This window comes from Leptonychotes weddellii, chromosome 10, assembly GCF_054177405.1.
Source record: "Leptonychotes weddellii isolate Sample4059 chromosome 10, ASM5417740v2, whole genome shotgun sequence".
In the NCBI taxonomy this organism is placed as follows: Eukaryota; Metazoa; Chordata; class Mammalia; order Carnivora; family Phocidae; genus Leptonychotes; species Leptonychotes weddellii.
Genome location: NC_138378.1, coordinates 45,325,704 through 45,353,145, shown reverse-complemented (window position 1 = coordinate 45,353,145; position 27,442 = coordinate 45,325,704). Strand labels below are relative to the sequence as shown.

Here is a 27,442-nt window from a genome sequence, read left to right as displayed (position 1 = left end):
TCCTCCCCTGTCCACCCCCACACTCCCCCTCTAAATAAATAAATAAATAAATAAAATTTAAAAATAAAAATAAGACTTCCATTTGAAGGCCAAAGTTTAATGCGAGGTTCTCAGTTCCAGTCCCCCATCTTGATTGTGCACATAATTTTCTTTTAATGGCCATTAAGTATATGCTTCCTGGTTATGGAAATGACGAAATTTCCACGGCAGCTGTGCTGGGTACCTGCTGACCATTGTTTGTCATTTTCTCCTTGCTTTGGGCCCTTGGGAATTTCTCTTACTTTCTTACAAGTTCACCTCTGCCTTTAAAAGTGTATTTGCTGGGGGTGCCGGGGTGGCTCAGTTGGTTAAGCGTCTGACTCTTGATTTCAGCTCAGGTAGTCAGATCCAGCCCATGTTGGGCTCCATGGTCAGTGCGGAGCCTGCTTAGGACTCTTTCTCCATCTCTCTGCCCCTCCCACATCCCTCTCTAAAATAAATAAATAAATCTTTTTTTTTTTAAGATTTTATTTATTTATTTGGCAGAGAGAGACACAGTGAGAGAGGGAACACAAGCAGGTGGAGAGGGAGAGGGAGAAGCAGGCTCCCCGCAGAACAGGGAGCCCGATGTGGGGCTCGATCCCAGGATCCTGGGATCATGACCTGAGCCAAAGGCAGACGCTTAACAACTGAGCCACCCAGATGCCCCAATAAATAAATCTTTAAAAAAATAAAATAAAAGTATATTTGCTGCATCACATCCAGCATTTCTAGGTGTCTTGGCAGCAGGAATAGTTCAGATTACCTAATTGGCCAACTTGCTTATGTAGTGATGCTACCATTCTCCTCCACCTCTCCCTGCTACACACACACACACACACACACACACACACACACACGCATACACGCACACACCATGGACCCACACTGTTGTGCCTTTACTCTGTGTTTTCTGTTGGTAAGGTATCCCAGAAATAGTTTCTATTTACTCAATGATCAATCATTCCTCTTAGACATTATTTAGACAGCTCTTCCTTCTGTATCTATTTCCATTTTATAGCTCACTGATACCTCCTCCAGAGGAATGGCAGAGAAAGGAATGAGATAAGCACTGACAAGTCTCATTCTATCAGAACTAGTAAAAAAAAAAAAAAAAAAAAAACAGTAGCAGAACTCTAACAACAGTTTGCCAAATTATCTGAAGATCAAATCATCTGGTTTCTCTATTTTTAGCTATAAAATTGTTTAGAAATCACTAAGTCTCTTTAGCATAGGTAAGTCTTTCTTTTTTTTTTTTAAAGATTTTTTAAATTTATTTATTTGAGACAGAGAGAATGATAGAGAGAGAGCACATGAGAGGGGGGAGGGTCAGAGGCAGAAGCAGGCTCCCTGCCGAGCAGGGAGCCCGATGCGGGACTCAATCCAGGGACTCCAGGATCATGACCTGAGCCGAAGGCAGTCGCTTAACCAACTGAGCCACCCAGGCGCCCAGCATAGGTAAGTCTTTCATTATGCTGTGTCTCTCTCTATTCTGTTCATTGCACCTGTCCAAGAAAAAAAAAGTCTCATTAGCAGACCCACAAGAATAGCAAGCAGATTATCTTTGCTTTTCATGCATTGAGGGGAGGAAAAGCCACTGTTAACCTGAATTGCAAAGGTGTGCCTGGCCTTAATAGACCTGTAGAAACAAGGAAATTCCTTTGCACTCTATTTATAAAGTGACTGAGGAGGGCGGGGGGGAATGGCAGTCAGGGCACATGGCATGTGGTTGCACTCAGAATGTGTCATTAAAAAATTAATTTTCCCCTCAGGAATGGTAAGCCCTAACCCTGATGGGCCCTGCTCTGCACAGATATAATCAGAGGTTATAGAGGTCTGTGCTACAGAAGGACAGACAAAACTCATCATGTCTCAGTCTTAAAGAGCTTGGTTCTGTTATTTAGTTAACAAAAGGCTGCCTGTGTCATCTCCTGGCAGGTTCCTGAGAATCTTTGTATTTTCAACCCACCTCTCCCTTTTCTCGGTACCATCAGTCCCTCTTCTAAACTTATGTATTCAACATTACCCCTCCTAGTCTTATAAACACCTCCTGGAATTTTAGGGCTTTTTATTTTGCTTTATTTTCTGATTTTTTTTAATTTATTTCTCAAAACAATAGCTCTGGAAGTTCTAAATCCATGCCTGTGTTTTTCATTCAGATTTTTTTTTGTTTAATTTTAACCATAAGCACCCCAGGCAATTCTGATGCAGATGGATCTCTAAAATAATCTTTGAGAAACATTGCATTTCTACATGTCTACCTTGAAATAAAAATATCATTTTTAATTTAAAAAATTAATAAATTAACCAGAGCACTTCTTACTGTAAAATAATCATGAAATGTCACAAAGAGTATCATAACTGGTGACTGAAGGAGAAACTATTGAAGTTCTCCATCTTAAGCAACTGGCTGAGTTATGATGAGAAACAAATTGCAGTTTTCTCCTCAGTATTAACTTGAAGTCACTGCCCAGGAAGGCATTTCTAATAAAATCACTGATTTCTAATATATTATATATATATATCAGACTTCCCCTTGGATTGACAGGGAGTCAGGGATGGGACAGTTCAACCTTGTGAAAGAAATTCCAAGGAGCTTGGTTATAACCTCCACGTGATCCTCAGGAAAATAGTTGTGATATTTACTACACGCCTAGAATGAGTTGAAGTTGTAGATAATAAAACAACAATCATTACTGATCATGTGATATGTACCAAGGAGTATATTATATACTTTATCTCATTTACTGTTCACCACAGAACAAATAGCAATATCCTTGTTTTATAGATAATGACCATCAACAGTTGTAAAACACTCCATGTTCCATGTATTAACCCATTTATCCTTCATGACAACCACATGGCATATTCTATTACTATCTCCGTATTTCCAGTGGGAAACCAAGGCCCAGAGAGGTTCAGCAACCTTCCCAAGGTTACAGAGCTAATAAGTGGGGGAGGGTGGAGGGAGGGATTCAAACTCAAGCTCTATCTAGCTCTAGATTCTGTCTCTAGCTTTTGGAGTGGTTGTTCTCAAACTTAAGACTATGCTGTATCAGGAGTGAAGGGCCTGAGAAAGCACACAATGCTACTCCTCATGCTGGGGTTTCTGATGCAGGAGGCCTGGGTTGTGCCTGGGAATCTGCATTCCTAACAAGTTTTCAGATGATCCTGATGCTGCTCCTCCAAGACCGACACTTTGAGAACCTCTCTACTAGACTACATTGTTTATCAGATTTTTTAAACCTGCCTTCAGAATTCTAGAGTGAAGGTGTAACTAGCTGAAATGACTTCTGACAATAAACACTTCCCAGGTTAGGGTCACAGTCTTCCACAGGCCAGCCCTGCCTTCAGACCCGAGTCACCAGCTTGAGGTTCTCAGGGCCAACCTCACTTCTGACCAACAGGCTACAAATTTGAGGGTTCCCAATCACTGATGTCCAATGATTCACTAGAATGACCCATGGGACTTTTTGTTATAGGGAAGAGGATTCAATATAGGACCATTCAAGAGAAGAGATGCTTACAGTGAGGTCTGGGAAGGCCTGAACACAAAGCTTCTAATGTCGTCTTCCCAAGGAATCAGTACACATCACCTTCCTAGCACACCAATGTGAACAATATACCACAGAGTTTTATCAACCAGGGAAGCTCACCTGAGCTTTGTTGTCCAGAGTTTTGGGGTTCCATTACGTAAGTATGATTGATTGAATTATTGAATGTGATTGCACTGTTTCTTCAGCCCCTGCCCTTCCCCTGAGGTTGGGCTGCTATCATGTGGCTCAAAACCCCAGCCCTCAAATCACATAGCCCAACTTTCTAGCTGACCCAGCCCCCTCCTCAGTCACTTCCTGCACATAAGCTACCAGGGTCCACCATGAATAACAGACATTTCTGTTGCTCAGTGAACTCCAAGGATTTAGAGGCTACCTCCCTCCCAGGAACAGAGGACTGAGGCCAGCCAGTCTTTATTTTACAAAACTAGCCAAAGTCAGACCTTTGGCCACAAGCTAGTAAATGTCAGATGAAGTTGCCCAAAGTTAAAACATGTTAAGTTCCATAGGCATGACTTGAACCTATGTTTTTCAGACATAAAGGCTGGACTCATAGTTGTTATATTTTCTCATTCCTGTTATCTTTTTATTGTAGTGAAAAATGTGTCATAAGTTATTAGCGAAGTAGGTGATGTTGGGAGTCTGGGTGGGGAGGGGAAGTGCAAATTTGGAGAATTATAAATTGCCCCTGCCAAGGCTTACACTGAATTTTCTTTTTAAAGTATTTCTTTCCCGTCTACCTCAGAGGATAAACCTTTCTCACTGCCTTTTCCCCCCTATCTGGGCAGCTCTAACAACACTGCAGCTGGTTAGCACATTACCTACAATTTTAATTAACATCATTACCACCAGCAAATATCCTTCTTGCCCTTTTTCGCAGCACTGCTATATATAAGTCAAGTGAAGCCCATCTGTGCTGAGTGGGCCCTCCAAATGTTGGTACAATAGATTCAAGAGCTAATTATGAGTGGCCTATATCTCAGAGTGGCAGCAAGCTTCTCCAGTGCAATTATTTTCCCTTTCAGTGCCATGATAAAATATAGATAAAATATAAGGAAGTAATAAAGGATAACATTTATTATGTACTTACTATGTTCCAGGCCATGCACTTCATATATCTTACCTCATCCAAAGATCACAACCACCTCAGGAGGGAAGTACTATCATTGTCCTCATTTTCCAAACAAGGAAGCAAAAGCACAGACAGGTTAAGAAAATTGTCAAAGTTGCATATCTTGTAAATAGCAGAACCAGGACATGAACCCATGTGGCATGGTCTGGAACCCACATTCTTAACCACGGTGTCTACCATGTACACTAATATCAAGACCTCTATGCTTCCATTAGCTCCACAAACTAATTCTCTTCATATTTGTGTTGCACTGTTTCACTTATTACATTCTCTGTGGTGAGGAGGAGTCTATATAGAAAAGCAGTGGAAGGTGAAGAATGCAAAAAGAGAATCTGTCTGCTGATGTTTCTGGGAGCTAATATGGGTACAGTGTGTCTGCCGTTGCACAGGTGGGGAGGCAAGGTCAGATCCCTATGGTCAGTCCTAGACAGTAAATGCCAAGAGGACAGCGGCTGAACTATGTCCATCTCATCTGCTCCTTTTTCCAAAGAGCCAGACACAGTGCCTGTGAAGACAGACTTTGTTTTGATTACAAACAACATCATGAGCTGTGATGTTCGCCATGGTACATGGCTGTCGTTGTCTTTCTCATCTGCTGCAATGAGAAAATACCAGACGGGGGTGGGGGAGGGTGGGGAGTCTCACCAGCAGAAACTTACTTTCACAGTGCTGCAGGCTGAAAGTCTAAGACTGAAGTGCCACCTGACTGGTTCCTGGTGTGACCCTTTTCATGGCCCGTGGGAATGACTGCCTTCCTGTTACGTGGGGAGAGAGAGAGAGAGAGCAAACTTTCTGATATCTCTTCCTCTAAGGGCACTAATCCCATCCCTACTGACACCATTACATTGAGGGTTAGGGTACCAACTTAGGAATTTGACGTGGGGTCAGATTCCATCCCTAGCATGGTACTTTTATGTAACCTTTGTCCAGTGATTCCATATTCCCAGTGAGATGTGTACGCCAAGGCTTCAGTGTGGCTGTCACGGAAGACATGAAATTGGGGGTGTCCACCCCAGCTGCTGTGACAGACGAGGCATCCAAAAGCTGCAGGCAGCCTCCCTGCCAGGACCCCTGTCTGCATCCTCCCTCTGTGGCCTAAGGATGGTCAGATGGTCATTTAAATGCTCAGTGCCTCTTACGGGGAGAAGCTTTGATTTGGGGTTTGCTCTAGGAAGTTACTGGAATATATTAGTGTGTTGATAGGGAATGTGCTGAAACCTGTCAAGAAACTTTACCCTGGGAAGTTTAATAAGGAGGCTGAATATAAGATGTAGCTCCTTGGAACTCTTGGGGAAAACACTAATGTGTTCATGGCTTATAAGGAAATCGTGCACAGCCACAGAGGGGTTTTATTAGCGGCCAAGCCTGCCAGGTAATTTTTTTTTTAAAACAATCCTGAACCTGTGTTTATATTATCAAGTCATGATTCTTCTTCTAACAACGGAACTTTATTAACTGTTTGAGTCTTCTGCATTAAGAATTCACTTTTGGCCTGTCAGCCCATGCCCATCCTGAGTTTGCCTCATCAAAATGCAAGGATGTCAGAAAAATGAAATGCTGGCACACTGATAATTAACATAAAGCTCTTGAAAAGCATTTGCTAATGGGGAAGTTCAGTAAATACAGCGTGTGTTTTCTTTAAATACAGCAATCTGACAGTCACATGCTCTATTCACTTGGTATCAACAGCCTCCAAGTGGTTGAGATAAGGCAAAGGATTCCATTACACAGAGACAGGGAATCCGGTCCCATCACACCCACTGCCTCCCAGCAGGAAATCTGCAGAGGCTTCCCAATCGGGCCACGTCTCAGTGGCATGGTCAATGTGTCTGGCAGCTGAGCCATGGCCTCACATGGCCCTTGGCACTGCTTAATGCACTCAGACCCTATTGGACTCGCTACCGGCTGGGTAACTGACCAACGCTTACAACTCAAGTCAGATGCCCTATGCCAACATAGCTGTGTGTTGACTGGTGAATACACACTTCTAGTTTGTTAATTATAGGTCACTTGCTTTAGCCAGTGTCATGTACAGTTATGTCATTCATCTCAGTCAAAACAGTGGGCTGAGTTACATTCTGATGCACACCCCCATGTTTAATATTTAGAGAAGTCCCTATGACGAAAGCAGGTCATGAGTTGGCTATGTTAGTCATTAGGAGGAAGTTCCCCTCTTAATGTTAAGTAAATTGTATCAGTTTCCAGATATAGATGACCAAGTGCCCTCACCGATGTATTTGATAAGTCAGGCCAGCTCTGGGATGGGTATAATTCATCCTGACAGCCGTTAACCTTCTGAAAAAGGCACATACAATGATAGGGCTTGTTAGTAAGTGTTACTTAAAATACATTTTCAGGCTTGCAGCTTTCTGAAATAATGGACCTTTGGTTTACACATAATACATATATAATTATGTGTTCACAAGAGTTCCTGGCATCTAGACTCCAATATGAAATGTCAATATTTGACATGGAGACGTGCAGAGTGAAAGGGGTGTTTGCCAGCTCCCAGGAGGACACAACGAAGCTTTAGCTCAGGGATACATTTCTGTGGTCTCACAGTTGTTCTTGCAAAGCACCTGACTAAGGGACAATTGTCCTGCGGAAACTCCATTTGGAGGTGTTTGCACAGCTGAGATCAGCTGCAGGTAGGAGGTCAATCCTCCAGAAGTGGCAGTCTGTGGGCTGCACCTGGTTGCAGCAGAACAACACACTTTGTGCAGCTCACCTGGGCCTCAAGCTTCTCGTGCAAACTGGAATGCAAAATAGAGGGCTTGGGCCCTATCATCTCAGCTATATCACCTACCTCCTAGAAATGTTGCCTTCACATGCAGCCTCTGAACCCAGCAAATGCTGTCTATGTAGCTCAAGTCAAGAAGGAGGAGTCCTGAAACCTGTGAGGAACCCACACACAGTCCTGACTCCTCATTTTCTGTGCCACAAGTAAGAGGCTAGTATATCTTTCATGTGATTCTGTCAGTGAGGGTGCCAAGCCGCTTGCTTCTAGAGGCAGAATGCGAGCATGGGAAGAAGAGAGAAGGGAGATATTGTTTCTGAGAAGGGAGGAATGGAAAAGAAGATAATTTATGGTGGGAAACTTTAACTTCTACAGAGGAGCCTAATTGTTACAAAGCCTTACTGGGGGAAACTTTTAAAGATAAATGGTTTATTTAATTGAACTACACATAAAATCATGTCTGGAGTAGTCCTTATACATCTAGCTGAAGCTAGAAATCCAAGAAGAAAACAAGCACACAAAAAAGCATGTCCCTGGATGTCTATCGTGAAAGTGGGGAAATAAATTCTTCTATTCTGCCTATCAGAGTGGGTTAGAAGAATTTGGTCCTGGATATGTTTAAGAATAAAAAAAGAATTATAATTTCAAAGCTTCTGCTAGTTTTTCATATTGTTGCAAGTAAACAACATGTATTTTTAGACATACAAAGTAGGCCCAGAACATGAGTGCTTATAAGACACTGTCTGATGGAGAGATAAGAGAAGGGAAGGAGGTGAGTCAGTAACATGGGGGTTACCAGGCACAGTGGAGAAAGGAGAGCCAGGGAGGAATGATGGGTGAGGATGAGTGAAGAACTTTCCAAAACAGTAGCATCAGGTTTCCATTGTAAGTTCTTTCTCTGGCCGTATGAGACTCCATTTGGCATTTTCCAAACCTTTGGCAAGAACCCACTACCACCATAGCCCTGGGATAGAGATGCTGAGGGAGAAAGAAGCAGGGGGGTGAACGTCCAGCCCCCCAGGGAGCAGTGCAGAAAAATTCAGCACTTCTCCGACTTCCTCTCTACCCAACACCCCTCACCAGGTCCTCCAGCTCCTGGCCTCCTCTCAGCTTCTCAAACCCAGGACAGGGTCCTCTGCTCAGGAGTCTGCTGTTTCCTGGACCTCTCAACATCCCAGTTTCCTCTCACATGTCACCTTCTCAACAGCACCCTATTGGAAGAGCCCATCCCAGCTCACTCCATGTTACCCTGTCTTATGCCGTTACACCACTCGTCATTACCTGAAGTTTCTTTGTGTCTATGTTCTTTTCTATATTGCTCGCCTCTGTACCAACAGTGCCTAGTCCCATGCTCCATGGATGTCTGCCAAATGAGTAAATCCAGAAAGAAACATGACAGTCAAAAGCCAAAACTGGAATAAGAGCCTAGTGAGGTTAGAGGCAGGCAACAGCAAGCAATAATTCAGCACAACTTAACCACTGTGAATGTCCAGATGTTATATATAGGATGAAAATGCTATGGAAATCCATTAAAATATTAAAGAAAAAGCTGACCTCAGAAGATCAGAGGGCTTGGGGACACATGGGATGCATATCTTTCTTTTGTTTTAGACCTAGAGCCTTTTTTTTTTTTTTTTAATTTTTGAGTACACTCCACACTCAACATGGGGCTTAAATTCACAACCCTGAGATCAAGAGTTTCATATTCTACCGACTGAGCCTGCCAGGTGACCCTAGACCTAGAGCCTTTTTATCTATACAAGTCCTACTCAATCTCATCCAGTTCTTAATAAGAATGGCTATTTGCTTTTATTTTTATGTATGTATGGTTTCCTATAGTCACATTTATTTAATAATACTTGCATAGCACTTCTTATATGCCAGGCACTAAATACTTAATAATACTATTGTGTGCAGTCTTTATCATAACCCTATCAAGTAATTCCTATCATCATCCCTGCCTTATGGATGACAGAACAGATAAAAACAATATCTTAGCCAAGAACACAGAGCGAGGAAGTAGCAGAACAGGGTCCACACCAGGAAGTGTGGCTCCAGAGTATATGCTCGTAAGAATTCGGACACCTCTCCTATGGAATCATCCAAATGGCATCCAATTTCAAAGTGCATGATAATGTTAAAATGCATCCTCCCTTAAAGTACATCCCCAGAAGACACTCGTCACAGAAAAGTGCTGTGTATGAACAAGGCCCACACTCCTGAATGTTCCATGCTGAAAGGGCTTCAAGATTCCAGGCAAGTCAATGATCCTAATAACAAGTGATGGGTTGAATGTGCTGTGCAGTCTTAGGTGTGTTTGTCAAACAGAAGCTACAGATTGTTTCTGTTTTAATATGTGACGGAAATTGCTGAATATGTGTAACCCTCAGGGCTCTGACCAACATAATGTCTGCAGAGACTAATACCAAGGAAACCCCCAACAATGCCCTTAAAAGTAACACTGTTAAAGTCAGTAAAGGGAACACATTTATTAAATTGATGGCAGAGCTTAATTTAATGCTATCTAACTCTTTGACAAGACTATCAAGTCTCTTAACAGTGTTTTATCCTGACATTAAATTGTTATAATTACTCAGTATTTGACCAGATGGCAAATAATTTCTAAAGTCAGACCAGGTGTTCAAGAAGCAGAGATAATCACAAAGCTGATGAGTGTGGTGAAACTAATTTAAAATGCTGTCACAGTGGCACAGTGGTGCCTCCAGAAAGACTGACCAAAAAGTAAGAAAAAAATTGATATTTCCTGAAAATGAAGCTAAATAAAGGCAGGTGCGAGAAAGGAGTGTATAATTCCACTGGTCCTAATGCTGAGTTTTATGTCAGTCAAGAAATGCTTTCACAGGTGTAATGTCTATGTGAGCCTCAGAAAGGAGGGCTGGCAATAAACACTCAAAAGAGCTTAAAATGAGCACCAGTGGCAGACAGTGCCGACCCAAATACTATCAAGCTTTGATGCAACCTGACTTTTCTCACATCCTCATTTCAAGCATAGAAGCATGGATTTCATGGTCACAATTAGAAGTCACAGAGTTCTGGGCACCTGGGTGGCTCAGTCGGTTAAGCGTCTGCCTTCGGCTCAGGTCATGATCCCAGGGTCCTGGGATCGAGTCCCGCATCGGGCTCCCTGCTCAGCCAGGAGCCTGCTTCTCTCTCCCACTCCCCCTGCTTGTGTTCCCTCTCTCGCTGTCTCTCTCTGTCAAATAAATAAATAAAATCTTAAAAAAAAAAAAAAACCTTTAAAAAAAAAAAAAGAAGTCACAGAGTTCTTAATTCATTTTCAAAGGAAGAGTTCCCACGAGGCAACCTTCCTAGCTTCCTATCCCTGGTCCCTGCAGGGAGGACCTAAGCAATACTGGGATTGAACCAGAAGAGGGCTTGTTTTTTTGATTGTCCAGAGTGACAAGAGTCCTTGGAAATATCTCATGATGCTCTGTTAGGTGAAACTAGTGGCAAACTATAGAGCACTTCACATTTTTAGTAAAGGATCATTTTAATAAGGCCATGGTTAGATTGGCTCCAAGGACTGGCTCCAACACTGACCGGGTGCTTGTCCAGCTCTGTGGATGTGGGTCCCCTGCCCAGAGACATGCTTCAAAGGGCCCCATGCCCAGATCCAGTTCTCTGCTGTCACCATTCTGGAATTCTTAATAATTTTTGAACAAAAGACCCCACCTTTTCATTTTGCACTGAACCCTGCAAATTATGTAGCTGATCCTGATTGGGTGAGTTATTTAATCTCCCTGAATTACAGTTTCATTGTCTGTCAATTACAGAATAATTCTAGTACTCATCTCACAGAGATGATTTGAAGAAAAAATGAGGTAGTCAAACTCCTAGCACATAGTAAGCACTCAATAAAAGCTACTACTATTGAAGTTTGTCATTGTTATTTGTTGTTATTCTTATTAGTAGTATTGTGAGTTTTTAAGGTAGCTAACTTGCCTCTCAAGAGCAATTGGCAAAGTCGATCATTCTCTCCTCCTAGAACCTTTGTCTACTTGCCTTTCAGGACACCCCACCCCCTGACTTTCTTCCTACATCTCTGGTCTCTCATTTTCAATCTCCTTTTCTGGTTCCTTCTCATTTCTTTAGCCTTTAAATATTGTAGGGCTTCAAGGCTTGTCCTTATTTCTTTGATATTTTCTTTTTTAAAAAAGATATTTATTTATTTAAGAGAGAGAGAGAGAGAGTGTGTGGGGAGAGGGAAGAGGAGCAGAGTGGAAGGGAGAGGAAGAGTGAGAGAATCTCAAGCAGACTCCACAGTAAGTATGGAGCCCAATTCAGGGCTTGATCTCACAACCCTGAGATCATGATCTGAGCTGAAATCAAGAGTCAGACACTTAACCAAATGAGCCACACAGGCACCCGTTTGCTATTTTCTATCTAAACCCATTCTAAATGGTCTTATCTAGTCAGGTTTTAAAAACCACATATGCTATGTCATGGGCTGAACTGTGCCCCCCCATTCATATGTTCAAATCCTAATCTCTGGTACCTCGAAATGTGACTGTAGTTGGAGATAGGGTCTTTAAAGAGGTAATTAAGTTAACCTGAGATCATGAGGGTCAACAGATCAAGAAGTCTTGATCTTAGACTTCTAGCATCCAGAATTGTGAGAAAATGAATTTCTATTTCTAAGCCACCCAGCCTCTGGTACTTTGCTATGGAAGCCCTAACAAGCAATACAGCCAACGACTCTCAAATTTTTATCTCCAACTCAGACATCTCTCCCAAAATCTAGATACATATTACTGTCTACCTGACATCTCCATTTGCTGTCTGTTAGCCACCTCAAACTTAACATAGGTTCCTAAAACTTGGATCTGTACCTCTTCCCTATCTGAATTAATGACAATCTCAGGCTTTCAGCTGGTTAGAACAAAAACCTTGGAATCATCCTTGGGTCTTCTCATTTTCCCATGCTCTGTTTTGCATCAGTCAGCAAATTCCACAGGATATGACTGCATACTGTATCCTGAACCTGACCTCTTGGTACCACTTCTTCACTTTCACTCACCTGGCTAATTCCATTTGTCCCCTCAGTCTAGTCTTCATCACAGCAGTCTTAGATCATCTGAAAAATCTAAGTCAGAAAAAAATCTAACTCCTATTTTCAGAATTCTGCAGTGGCTTTCCATCTCATTTAGAGCAAAAGTCTAAATCCTGATTGTGGCCTTGAGGTCCACCACACTCCCATTATCTTTCTGACCTCAACCGTCCTTGCTCAACTTGCATGGTGCCATTCCTCCAACATTCCACATATGTTTACATATAAGGCGTGTATACACTGTGTTCTCCTTGATATCCTCATGCCCTCCAGCACTTCCTTCTAGGTATTTACATAAAAATCAACTTCTGAATGGGGCCTTCCTGAAAGTGAGGACTAAATTTTAACCACTATCACCTAAACACTTCCCATCTACTTTATTTTATATTTCCTCCCCAGGACTTACTATTTTCCAACAGACTTTTTACTTATTATATTATTCATTGCCTTTCTCCTCCTGCATAATTCTAAGTTCCTTTAGGACAAGATTTTTGCTTGTTTTGTTTACTGTCCTATCCACAACACCTAGTGCAGGATCTCATACATATTAGGTTGTCAATAAACACTTGCTGAAATAAATACTTGTAGATGAAAAATAGTAAAGGTACCTTCTTTTGTTGTCCTATACACTTAAACCACATTAGAGGTATAGTCAAATATGGGCATTAACACTATGCTTACAAAAAAAAAAAAACATTATGCTTACATGATACCATTCACAACATACCGTCTCTCTTCTGGGCATGGTCAGTTTATTTTTTATGAAATTCTGTTGGCTTTTAAAAGATATGCTTTATTCTCCAGAGAAAATGTTGTATAATGAGTTATTCTGACCTTAAAAATTCTGTATCTTTTATTTGTAATGCACATAAACTTAGTGTATGTCATTGTATCTATAACTAAGTACCAAACTATCTCAAAATTTAATTTTTATCACCCAAATCACAACAGGAGAGAGTTGGTTCTGCAGCAGCATAAAATGGGTAATTTTTTTCTAGACTTCAAATACAATTTAAATTGCCTGGATTTTCTCCTGAGCCTTCTCTGTGGCCAGCTCAGACTTCCTCTTGTGGCATCTATATTCCAAGAAAGCAAAAAGGAAGACATGGCCTTTGGAGGTCTCAGCTTACAAGGCTCTCAACATCCCATCTCTTGTATTCTGTTGGTCCAAGCAAGTCACAAGCTGGGCTCAGATCCAAGGAGGTAGAGAAACAGACTTTATCTTGAATAGGAGGTGGTGGATAGGGATCACAGGAACTTCTGGTCATACTGCAACTTACTACAGTCCACCATCTGTCCTAAATTATTCATGTTACTTCTGTCGCAAAATGTTCATATCATCCCTGAGACTCAATAAGTCCCATCCCAATTATAGCATTCAACTCAAGTTGAGAATCTTTGCCCCGAAAAGATATGGATATGGAGGAAGCTCCTCAGGTGCAGTTCCTTAGATACACCCCATCTTGACCCAGAGCCTATGCACCAATAAGACATGTTATCAGCTCTCCATATGTGTAAGGAGTCACGGAGAAGAAAACTACAGCAGGCATTCCCATTCAAACTGGGGAGGAAGAGAAGTCTAAAGCTGCATTAGCCTACAGAAATTCTGAAGCGCAGCCCAGACACGTGGCCAGAGCCCACTTCTCTGGCCACAGGGAATGTTCCTTGAATGTTTCCAGTTTTGTTCCCTGGGAGTGACCCCCTTATCCATCGTTCCCCTGTGTTCTTTGGCTGTAGCCTCTGAGATATCATTCTTATTCAAAAAATAATTATATGTTTGCAGTTGCAAAGCTTTCTCTCAGCTTCTTGCCCACGGAAAATTGGAAGTCCAGAGATCTCTTTCCAGCTCTAAATGTTTCTGGCCCTTTTTGTTCAAGCAATAGGGCTAGCACAAATATGCCTTTTTTTTTTTTTTTACATTTTTCTAAATTTCTTTTGAAACTTATTGGTGTTGACTCCATGCCCCAAAGCCACATCCATAACTCTTTGCAAGACTGATACCTATTCTGGGCATGTCAGGCTATTGCAGGAAGCATATTTAAGATTCTTACAAGCCAGGAGCACCTGGGTGGCTCAGTCAGTTGAGCATATGACTCTTGATTTCCACTCAGGGCATGATTTCAGGATCATGAGATCTAGCCCTGCATCAGGCTACACACTCAGTGGGGAGTCTGCTTGAGATTCTCTCTCTCCATCTCCCTTTGCCCCTCCTTCCCCAGATCTCTCTCTCTCTAAAATAATCTTTAAGAAAAAAAAAAAGATTCTTACAAGCCATTTGTCTAGCTTAGCAGGTCTACTTGCCATAGACTTAAACCTGGCTAGGTCAGTGCTTCACAAAGTGTGGTCTTCAGACCAGCAGCATCACCTGAGAACTTGCTAGAAATGCAATTTTTCAGACCCCACTCTGAAACAACTTAATCAGAATCTCTTAGGAAAGAAAAGAGACCCTGTGGTTTAACAAGCTTTTCAGATAATTTTGAGGGATACTTAAGTTTCAGAACCACTATTGTACATAAGGGTCTTACATCCACACCTTTGACTTGGTCCTTCTCAGAGATCATATTTTACAAGGATAATCATTTGCAAACTAAGCAAATTGGGGGTGAAAAGCAGTTTAATTTTCAAATCCAGCAAGTATCAGACACACTATACTCCCTCTAAATTCTACTTGCAAGCTGAAAAGTTCCTTCTTTGGTTTGTCTCTCTCATGCATCTAACAGACCACATGCAGGTAGAAGAACCTAGAGTTTTCAACATTCTGCCCAGAGAGCTGCTTAGCCAGATCCGCATGTTTTGTTAGGGACCTCTTCTACCATCTAAGTTCTTCTACAACTAAATGCCACAGGTTGCCCATTTTTAGCGTTCAGTAACAATTTTCTCACAGATTCTTCAGCCTCCATAATAGTTTGCCACTTTTTTTTTTCTGTTCTGGTTAACAATTTCTTCACTGTCTCTCCAGTCTTTGGTGTCCACCTTGACTACCGCTAAAGCAAAGGCCACATGTTTTCAGTGATTGGTACAGCAGCATCCTACTTTGAAGTACTAAATTCTGTATTCATTAGCTCTTGCTGTGTGCCAACCACCCCAAAACTTAATGTTTAAAACAATAACTTTGTATTTCTTCCTCTTTGGTTGGCAACTTGGGTACAGCTGAGCGAGCACCAGCAGGTCTCTCAGGCACTTGGAGTCATTTGGCAGTCCTGCTGCTGGCTGGCTCGGAGCAGTTAGTCTCACTCATGCACTGACAGTAGGTTGGGGCTATGGGTGGAGGGGGCTTGTCTTTCCCATGCCCTCTCAAGCAGGCTACACTGGGCTTTCTCACATGCAACCAGGTACCAAGAGGGCAAAAATGGACACTTCAAAAACTCTTAGAGCTTCATAGCATCACTTCTGTTGCATTCCCTTGGCCAACACAAGTCCCAAGCTAAACCTAGTTTCAAGGGAATAGAGAAAGGGACCACCTTTTGTGGGAAGGAGCAGGAAGATCACATTACAAGGGGGCCTATGTACAAAGACTAGAGAAACATGTAGCCATATTTTGCAGCACACCACATTAGGCTTGGGAAAATTATTTACACAATAAGCTCAAAGCCAGTTTGAGTTAATGATCTGTCATATAACCTGGAACCTTGGTTTAACTACTGCAGTAGATTTTAATAATTCTCTCAACCAAGAGACCTATGAATAGCTTTATTAAAGGCATCATCTCAATGAATAATTATAAGCCAGTGTGTTATGGCACCAAACATGAAAAGAGGTGAACAAAGTGATACCAACGGTGACTTTCAAAATGGCAACTCCCAGCATTTCTTAGGGATCATATACCACTTGATTGATTGAAAATTGAAAGCCAAATAAAGGAAAGATAAGAGGGAGTTAAAAGAATATTGGTTAATGTCCTGAAAAATATGATTAAATCAGAAGATGCACTTAATGAGACTGGAATTGCAAATATAATATGAAGAAGAATACCTGTATGGAGTCCCTGGAAATTATAGGATCTTCACATACTTTCACCTAAAATTAGAGGGGAACCAACCAGGAAGTGGTAGATTCCTACTTATTGGATAATGTGAGACACATGCCAGGGACACCATAACATGAAGCCAGCAAATGAAATCAATTATAATGAAATGTGAAGAAAAAGGAACACCAAAGGGGGGGGGGGGCGGGAGAAGTATGAGAAGGAGAAAAAAGGGAGCTGGCAAAGAAAACAGAATGGAAAGAAGAAAGAACCTTTGGAACAATTCGTCACGTCTATCCCAGTTGCAAGGAAGATCAGTTTGCTCCACAGACAAATTCCAGTTTCCACCCTGAGCATGTGGATGTGGGTCTAGTAGCTTGAGAAATGCAACTTGGATCCATAAAGGTATTTCCATGTGAAGTATAGTCTCAGAGCTTCCTATGACCCCACATACTTACCCTTAAATATGGACAGACAAGAAATGGCAAAAACTTAACATTTCACCATTGCACTTGCCAAAACACAGCCAGAATGATGTTTCAGATGTACTTTTTTATTGTGTCAGTCCTGCCCTCCCAGACGAGAACTGTTTCTCTTTGGTTCAGTCCTTTGTCCTGAGTCTGGACCAGAGCCTGACATGGAGTAAACACTCCTTGTTCAATAAATGAACAAATAAATGAATGGAGCATGCAAGTGTGTGGCAATCTGGTGAGTATGCATAACATTTGCTTAATTGTTTAATTCAAGAAATTATAAATTGTTATGTTAATTAAGTTATATTCATATCTATTCTCTCATCTGGATCCTGGAATAAATTTCCCTTTAACATAAGACTGACAGTTAAAAATAGAAATGGAAGGAAAACTTTCAAACTCTTTCTATGAGGCCAGTATTACCTTGATCCCAAAACCAGACAAGGACCCCACCAAAAAGGAGAATTACAGACCAAGAGCCCTGATGAATATGGAAGCCAAAATTCTCACCAAGATACTAGCCAATAGGATACAACAGTACCTTAAAAGGATTATTCACCACAACCAAGTGGGATTTATTTCTGGAATGCAAGTGTGGTTCAACATCTGCAGATCAATCAATGTGATATACTGCATTAATAAAAGAAAGGACAAGAACCATATGATCCTCTCAATAGATGCAGAAAAAGCATTTGACAAAGTACAGCATCCTTTCTTGATTAAAACTCTTCACAGTGTAGGGACAGAGGGAACATACTTCAATATCATAAAAGCCATATATGAAAAGTCCACAGTGAATATCATTCTCAATGGGGAAAAAATTGAGAGTCTTTCCCCTGAGGTCAGGAACAGGGCAAGGATGTCCACTATCACCACTGTTGTTCAACATAGTACTAGAAGTCCTAGCCTCAGCAATCAGACAACAAAAAGAAATAAAGGCATCTGAATTGGCAAAGAAGAAGTCAAACTCTCACTCTTCACAAATGACATGATAATCTATGTGGAAAACCCAAAAGACTCCACCCCAAAATTGCTAGAACTCATACAGGAGTTCAGCAAAGTGGCAGGATATAAAATCAATGCATAGAAATCAATTGTACTTCTATACACTAACAATGAGACAGAAGAAAGAAATTAAGGAGTCGATCCCAATAACAATTGCACTAAAAACCGTAAGATATCTAGGAATAAACCTAACCAAAGAGGCAAAGGATCTGTACTAAGAAAACGATAGAAAACTCATGAAAGGAATTGAGGAAGACACAAAGAAATGGGAAAGCATTCCCTGCTCATGTATTAGAAGAGCAAATATTGTTCAAATGTCTATGCTACCTAGAGCAATCTATATATTCAATGCAATCCTTATCAAAATACCATCAACATTTTTCACAGAGCTGGAACAAATAATCCTAAAATTTGTATGGAACCAGAAAAGACCCCGAATAGCCAAAGGAATGTTGAAAAAGAAAACAAAAGCCAGTGGCAATTCCAGACTTCAAGCTCTATTACAAAGCTGTCATTATCAAGACAGTATGGTACTGGCACAAAAACAGATCAATGGAACAGAATAGAGAGCCCAGATATGGACCCTCAACTCTATGGTCAACTAATCTTTGACAAAGCAGGAAAGAATGTCCAATGGAAAAAAGACAGTCTCTTCAACAAATGGTGCTGGAAAAATTGGACAGCCACACGGCAGAAGAATGAAACTAGACCATTTCCTTACACCATACACAAAAATAGACTCAAAATGGATGAAAGACCTAAGTGTGAGACAGGAATCCATCAAAATCCTAGAGGAGAACACAGCCAGCAACCTCTGTGACCTCAGCTACAACAACTTCTTCCTAGACATGTCTCCAAATGCAAGGGAAAAAGGCAAAAATGAACTACTGGGACTTCATCAAGATAATAAGCTTTTGCACAGCAAGGGAAACAGTTGACAAAACCAAAAGACAACTGACAGAATGGGAGAAGGTATTTGCAAATGACATATCAGATAAAGGGCTAGTATCCAAAAATCTATAAAGAACTTCTCAAACTCAACACCCAAAGAACAAATAATCCAGTCAAGAGATGGGCAGAAGACATGAACAGAGATTTCTCCAAAGAAGACATCCAAATGGCCAACAGACACATGAAAAAATGCTCAGCATCACTAGGCATTAGGGAAATACAAATCAAAACCACAATGAGCTACCACCTCACACCAGTCAGAATGGCTAAAATTAATAAGTCAGGAAATGACAGATCTTGGTGAGGATGCAGAGGAAGGGGAAGCCTCTTACATTGCTGGCGGGAATGCAAGTTGGTGCAGCCACTCTGGAAAACAGTATGGAGGTTCCTCAAAAAGTTGAAAATAGAGCTACCCTATAACCTAGCAAAGCACTACTAGGTATTTACCCCAAAGATACAAATGTAGTGATCCAAAGGGGCACATGCACCCCAATGTTTATAGCAGCAATATCCACAATAGCCAAGCTGTGGAAAGTGCCTAGATGTCCATTGATAGGTGAATGGATAAAGAAGATGTGGTATATATATACAATGGAATACTACTCTGCCATCAGAAAAATGAAACTTTGTTATTTGCAATGATGTGAATGGAACTAGAGGGTATTATGCTGAACAAAATAAATCAATCAGAGAAAGACAATTATCATACGATCTCACTCATATGTGGAATTTGAGAAACAAAACAGAGGATCATAGGGGAGGAGAGGGAAACAATAAAACAAGATGAAATCAGAGAGGGAGACAAACCATGAGACTCTTAATCATAGGAAACAAATTGAGGGTTGCAGGAGGGGAGGGAGTTGAGGGGTGGGGTAACTGGGTGATGGACATTAAGGAGCGCACATGATGTAATGAGCCCTGGGTATTATATAAGACTGATGAATCACTGAACTCTACCTCCGAAACTAATACTATGCTATATGTTAATTAATGGAATTTTTTAAAAAGAGTTAAAATAATCCAAATCACCTAGTGTTTTTGAAATTTACAAAATATATTAATCTTAGGGATAGTAATCTTTAGGATTTGGGAATGAGACATCAGAATTCCCTGAAATGCTCAGGAATTTCTAAAATCATATTACACTGAATTTTTCACAAAACTTTACTTATATCTTTCAAAATAATGATTGGTAACTATAATAACAAACAGTGAATAATTTTTCTGAAACTAAAAGTTTTAGAGATTTTCTATTTAAAAGAGATAAATAGTTTATTACTATATAGACAATATTATATATTTCAATGTATAAAAATTTCTCTTTGATTTGAACATTTAATAATAGAAAACATCAAAAGAATACTCACACAGAATAAACTTCAATAAAAAACATTTGGGGGTGCCTGGGTGGCTCAGTCTGTTAAGCTCTTGATTTGGCTCAGGTCATGATCTCAGGGTCATGAGATCCAGCCCAGCCTCAGGCTCTGCACTAAGCAGGGAGTCTGGTTGAGATTCTCTCTCTCTCTCCCTCTGCTCCTGCCCCCCATCTTGTGTGCTTGAGCCACACACTCTCACTCTTTCTCTAAAATAAATAAATAAATGTTTTTTTTTTAAAAAGCATTTAAAACTGAAATGTAATACCACAAATATTCAATATTTAAAAGTTGTTTTTAAAATGAGATCTTAAAACAAAAAGCTAATCGTTCTGATAGTTTTGGCCTTGCTTCATCACAAATATTCCAAAACAAAAATGCCTCTCTTTTGTTTTAATCATTTCTTTTTAAAGATGAAAATATTTTTATCTACTTGCTTTGATTTTGGTTTTGCCATTGGAATTGATATTGCTCTGGCTAATTCAGATTTTAGATCAGCTGCTGATTTTACATCACAGTATCACTCATCAGTCCCATCTGTTCTTTGCATTTCTTCTATTAAAGAACAAATACCTATGCTGAATATTTTAACATGAAAACACCAACAAACCTGGGTGTCATCTGAATAATGCAACATCCAGGTCCTCTAGCAAAGTCAGCAGCACTACACAGAATCAGAAGTTGAAATTGTCAATTTCGGGGCTCACTTGCTTTCAATATTTATTTCTTAGAATATCACTGTGTTGATTGTTAATTTTTAATTCCCACAGGAGAGTTATGTTACTTTTTTTCATTTTTCTCATTTCTTGATTTTTTTTCAGAACCTGGAGTTCTGAAAAACATAAATTTCCTGAGAAATACTAAGAAGAAATTTTCCCTTAGAAACACTACATTTGGGGCGCCTAGGTGACTCAGTCGTTAAGCATCTGCCTTTGGCCCAGGTCATGATCCCAGGGTCCTGGGATCGAGCCCCGCGTCAGGCTCTCTGCTCAGTGGGGAGCCTGTTTCTCCCTCTCCCACTCCACCTGCTTGAGTTCCCTCTCTCACTGTCTCTCTCTGTCAAATAAATAAATAAAAGCTTTAAAAAAAAAAAAAAAAGAAACACTACATTCACTTTGCCATATACTATTCTATAAAAAATCTTGAAATCTTGACTTTGTGCTTTAAAACAATTATCCGGGGGGGGTGTTTTTTTTTCTCTGTAATTAATATTCATATGAGGCTATTCTGGAATAAAATAAAGACCTATATTCTTTTGGATAAGATTAAATATCTGTTATCTGGTATTTTATTTTCTCTCCAAGCTGCACCTTGCTTTGTAGAGATGAAGTCAATTTTATGCCTTAATCTCAAATTGTTCAGATGTCCACAAAGGTGCAGTCCAATATTTTAGTTCACATTTTATTAGCACTTATATTATGAAAATAGGTATTTGTCAGTTGTTAAACCTGCTTTCATTGCCACAAATGGGCCAATGAAAAGGCTGAATAATAACAAATTTCCCTTATTAACACTTAAACAAAAATTCTCAAACATTCCACTTGAGTATATAAAATGTAAGCATGATTTTTGTACCTGTCCAAAGAGAGACTCTTGTAACTTTTTTTTTCTGGCTTAAAATAATCCCGTGCTATTTCTTTCTTTTGTTGTGCCCTTTCATTCCCTTCTGTTAGTGAATATCTTACCAAAATGCCTTTTGGGATACTTAGGGTTTGTGTCACAGGAAATTTTCCCAAATCTGATCAATGTGGTTGTTATTCTTTCTTTTACCTTATAAAATGTGATTTTGAGTTATGCAGATACCTACTTGCCCAAAAGCTCATTCTGATAACCCTCCCATTTTTAGATCCCAGGAAATTTAGATGCTCCTCCTGACACCAAGAAACAGCCAAAGGCCATCAGCAGTGGCTCCTTTATGATATGTTCTTGGAGAGAGCACACGGAGAGACCCCTCTGGATAAAAATGAAGGTCAAAGTTCAAAACGTTGTTAGATCTCTGCTTGTTCAAAAAACGTCTTTAGAGTAGCTTGGTGCAAATGATTAAGGCCCTTTATTTATTTGTCCTGAATTTGGAAATGGTGGAGGATGGGAATGGGGTGTCCTCACAGCTCCATAATGGATGCAGAAGTGCTGACACTTTACAAGGAGCACAGATTCTACAACTTCCAGTGCCCCTCAATATCCACACAGCCCCAATACACAAACTTACCTCCACTCTCACTGGCCAGGTGTCTATATTTATTCTGCAGTCTGTATCAGGAAGCCAGCAAGCCAGGCTCCCTCTGCATATTGAACTCAGAATGCAGTCTCGCCATTAGAGTGCCTGCAGCCAGCCACAGATCTCCCACTTCCAGCTTCAGGAAGAGCCACACTCTGCCTCCCACACTTGTCCACCCTGACAGCTAACATTCCATCCAGTCATGCCTTTTGTAGAGTAGCCTCTGAAAAGGTCACTGGGTTGCTACGTAAGTTTTATTATCCTCCTGGGTATTGGCTTCCATTGTGCCCTCGAGTGCTAGCCTCTGGATCATTCTCAGCTTCAAACTGAGAAGTCCTGTCACCTGGCTGGGGCCCCAGTCATCATCCTGACTGAAAGGAGATTTCAAATAGCAGGGGCAACTCAGTGACAATGTCACAGGCTCCACAACCCCCTGGGGCCAACCCCTCTGCCCCATGTCTCCCCTCAACACAAAAGGCCCAATTATCATTCTCAACAAGCAAGGCAACTTCCAACTAAAGATCCTAATTTATGGACTGTGGTAGAACACGAATGCTATGAACATAATGTATACACGTGTTGATTAAGCAAAATATAGCAATTCTGATATCCCTATTAACAAACACATGCAAAAAGGATTCAGAGCAGAAGCCTCACTAAAAGAATCACAAAATGCATTTTATGAAATAGTATAGAACAGTAAGTGCTCTTACGTATCGAGAAGATATGATTTTAAAGCTCAAATCCTTTTTTTTAGAGCGGTAGGAGTTCATTAAGTGAAGCTTTAAATACAGTTTCACCTTGCATTTTCTTCTTCAAACCATTCCCAAAGATTACAAGTTCAATATCAGCACCACCATATTCTGGAAGTTGGAAAGGTGATAGACACTATATTGCTGTCTACATTCTTCTTTAACTATTTAAATTAGGACTTACACCTGAATTATGTATGTCTTCCATGTCCTCAGGTATCATGGCTGCATCCAGGTCACCAGGGAGTCTCCACGGCCTGAGGATGTTGCTGTGCCTTCTCTCTTCCCATTTCTTACTAGAAAACATAAGTTACCGAGAAGTCAATGGGTACATTCCCCAATTACTACTGGAAAGGAACACAACATTTTCATCTTATTTGGTGTTCACATCCAGTAGAACACCTGCTTTACCTTTGATGCTCTGTTTTTGTTGACAGGACTTAAATAATAGCAAGCAGCAACAACAACAAAAGCCCAAATGTGTCCTAAGGGCTAATAAATGTACAAGCAGTTAGGAGAAAGTAGCACCAGGTATACAACTGTAAACCAGCTTCTTTTATTTCTTCTTTCTTGATGAAATGAAATGAATCTCTTATAACAAAAACTTTTTCTCCTCCTCCTCCTCCTCCTCCTCCTCCCACACACAGTGGGAATAAAAATGACAAAAGAGTGACTTGGAAACTTAGCGTGAAACCATCATCACTGTTACCATCAGCATTATTTTCAGCTTCACCATCAGGAATATCCAAAACTGAGAGTGATTGCTGCCAGCCCCACACTAGGGATTGTCTACATAAATCATCCCTTACATTGTCATAAATGCCTAAAACTCCATATGGTCAAGTGATATTTTAAAATTTTTAAAAACTACACAATATCCCACATATTAATTGAGTTGTTTTATATTTTTAGGATTTATATTTTCATTATATGTAATGAAATTATATTAACATATTATATAATATACATTATATGTCATAACATATATTAATATATCACATCAATATTACTATAATATTTATTATTTAATATGTATTAATAAATATATATTCAGTTGTTTATAAGTGATTGTGCCTAATTTTTCTGGGCATTGAACTCAATTTGGCTTAAATTGTATTTATTCATATGTATCATGTCCCAGATTGTTTTGAAATGGGTGCTTATTAATTAGCATTATCATATGTAGCATGATTAAAACTGAACAGAGAGAGAGAGAGAATGGAAAATAGTTCCACCTGCACCAGGAATGGTATGGCATGAGGTAAAAATCAAGTTGAATCACATTGAGAGTCAGCTAAAAGCCTGCCCTTACTTTCATGTCACACTAGGGAACCAACTTTCAAGCTGTATTGTTCAGTTCATTAGGTTCTTAAAGAACTAACTTCTTTTTAAAATCAGATTCAGATTCTAGCTCAGCCAATCAGGAAAGCCCAGTGGTCCTAATTCTCATTACAGCCCTCATATCTACCACTCCTGAGTGGGAAAGCTCATCAATTTCAAAGGTTTCCCTAGGAAGCGGCACAAGGAGGTTCACATGACACTGGGGTCATATGACCTCTTCTAGGAACTATTGGAAAATTCTAATATAAAGCAAGCAAAGTTTCTAAGAGATCAAAATCTCTTTGATTAAAAGTGTCAGAAGTGGGGCGCCTGGGTGGCTCAGCCGGTTAAGTGTCCGGCACTTAATTTCCACTCAGGTCATGATCTCAGGGTATGAGCTTGAGCCCCATGTCTGGTCTGCTTAAGATCCTCTCTCCCTCTCCTTCTGCAACTCCCCTCCTCCACCCCCCCACCATGTGGGCCCTCTGTCTTTCTCTCTCTCTAACAACAACAAAAAAAGTATAAGAAGTAAAACACATACCAACGAACATCAGGAAATTGTCCTCTAGGACTGCCAAATCATTTTACCAAGGTTAACAGATCTGTAATATTTTGAATTGGTTCATTCCTATCTTCCCCTTGTTATTTAACCTCACACAGCCTCAGAATTCATGCTAAGGAAGATCATGTATTGGTACATAATGTTCTTGTTGACTCTGGTTTGACTAATTTTAACACAATTGTCAGACTTGCACTGACTCAGTCAGGTTTCTGACCTGTACCCAAGTAAGTATAGCATAAAGAGAAGGACAATTTTTCCATACTGGGGTCTGAGTAGAGGAAATCTTCCTTGTTCTCTGGAAAAATTACTGGAAGTCAATTTTTGATGTGGTAGTTCTAGAGGTTTCCCTGGTTTGTCTTGTCATTTGTGTCACAGAGGGGTGAGAAGAGAGAAACTTTTGTTCAAAAGTGATGCTACCCATTTTTCTGCCTGAAATGTTTGAAAATTTCATCTTACTGTTTTGAGAATGAAGGCCTGGGTTCAATGAGAGGGAAAATTTGTTTATATTGCCTTTGTTTTCTCAATGAAGATATATTTGGGCGATATTGCAGAGAAATAATGAATCACCACAATTTTAATTATTTACTTAGTGAGAATAAACAAACGCCTTGATTTCCTTACAAATGGAAGCAGAAAAATAGCTCCAATACAATAAATCATTCTCCAAAATGAATTTTTCTGATTCCTTTTCAGAGATTTACAACCAAAGGACTACAACTTCCAGGATAAACTACCCACCAAAAGATATCAATAAAAAGAAATTTAAAAAGTCATAACATTTTATCAAGATCATTCTTGATAATCCCTACCCCTCTGGCTCAGGCACAAGGGAACCCATGAGCCAGGTAACTGACACACCCAGGCACAGCTAGAGCAGTGCTGCTGTCCAGGTAGCCTCTGTGGGCTGGTTCCCTGACCACAGCTTCTCCCCTGTACTTACAGATTCTGAGAGAGAAGCTGTAGATCTCACATCCTTTCAAGTTCATGTCCAGTAACAGGAAAATGTCCTTTTCAGAAATCTCTTTTTGCCCACAAGTCAGCTCATGTGCTTCTCCACGATCAATCCCTGTAGCCAGGGAAGTGCAACATCCAGGGTCCTTGTTGCACACTTAGATTCTTAGCTAAGACATCCACTGAAGCCTCATGGTCTGTGACTAGAGGACAGGGTAGCTTTCCACAGGAAAATGAAAGTATGGTTACCAGGAAGCAAGCAAACGCTTTTTGGTGGGGAAACAAGACAAAACAAAACATGCTCACACACAAAACATGCTCACACAAAGACATTTTTTCCCTTCTGTGGAGAATTTGGGATCTAAATCAAGAAGAAATCTAACAGCATCCACTGCCCCAATATCCAGAAATATATTCTATTAATATTTTGATGTATTTCTTTTGAAGATACCTAAATTTTTTTCCAACATAGCCCAATCTGCTTTATTTTTAACCAATGGACTTGTTTCTTCACAAAGTTAAAATCTACATGTTCTTCAGTAATGTACTTATCTTTATTTAACATTATTCTGTGAAGACTTTTATAAGTATCAAGAGAGTCCTCTTGTTAAATCCCCCTAGAGCAAAATGCATATCAGAAAATCTCATACTTAAGCTTATTCTGCTCTTAGGGCAAAGTAGTTGTGTGTGAAAAGGGTGCAGAAATGCCTCTTTACCAATCATATATATTTAACATAATTGAGAACCTGCTCTTGAAATAGCTCCACCACCATGCAGCATTGTATTTTGATTGTTTCTACTATATGTCACTGAATGATATTGACAACATGAATATTAATAGTACTTTGTATCCCTTTGTCTGGATATTCCATAATTTATTTGGCTGATCTCTACTCTGGCACTTCAATTATTACAACTTTTAACTATTATATATAAAAAATAACTTCAATGAATATTCTTGAATATAAATCTACACTTGCATCTCTAATTATTTCCTTAGGATAAATACTTCAAAGCAGAATTACTGGGTAGGATAGTCTCAAATGTTGTAAGTCTTTTGGTACATATTACCAAAATGGCCTCCAGAAAGATAGTTCCATTTATCTGCACAATCCCACTCTTGCTAACACTCAGTATTAAAATTATTTTATTTCAAATTTAGAAATAGTGTACTCATATAGTTAAGAAATTTCAAACAGTCCCATTATTTCAATAAATTCTACTTTCAGTGCATCTGCTGATTAACACTATAAATCTATGGAATCTCTTTCTGTTTCCTGATATATCAAATTTGAATTGCATTTATTAACTTCTGTGCTATAAAATAAGAAAAGTAGTTTAACACGTATACCACCTCCTTCTCC

General features: G+C 40.0%; 1 long non-coding RNA gene across 2 annotated transcripts; it reads right to left on the bottom strand.

Moving 5' to 3' along the window:
* Positions 1 to 1,206: 1,206 nt before the first annotated feature.
* On the bottom strand, positions 1,207 to 26,300 carry LOC145723863 (uncharacterized). 2 transcript variants are annotated; one of them, XR_014149204.1, is made up of 4 exons: positions 26,068 to 26,300; positions 23,430 to 23,541; positions 5,364 to 5,459; positions 1,207 to 1,523 (listed from the first exon to the last, which is right to left on the bottom strand). It is a non-coding gene; the product is annotated as an uncharacterized LOC145723863 (long non-coding RNA). The 2 variants fall into 2 exon arrangements; XR_014149203.1 differs by lacking the exon at positions 1,207 to 1,523 and having other exon boundaries at positions 4,313 to 5,459.
* Positions 26,301 to 27,442: the final 1,142 nt, after the last annotated feature.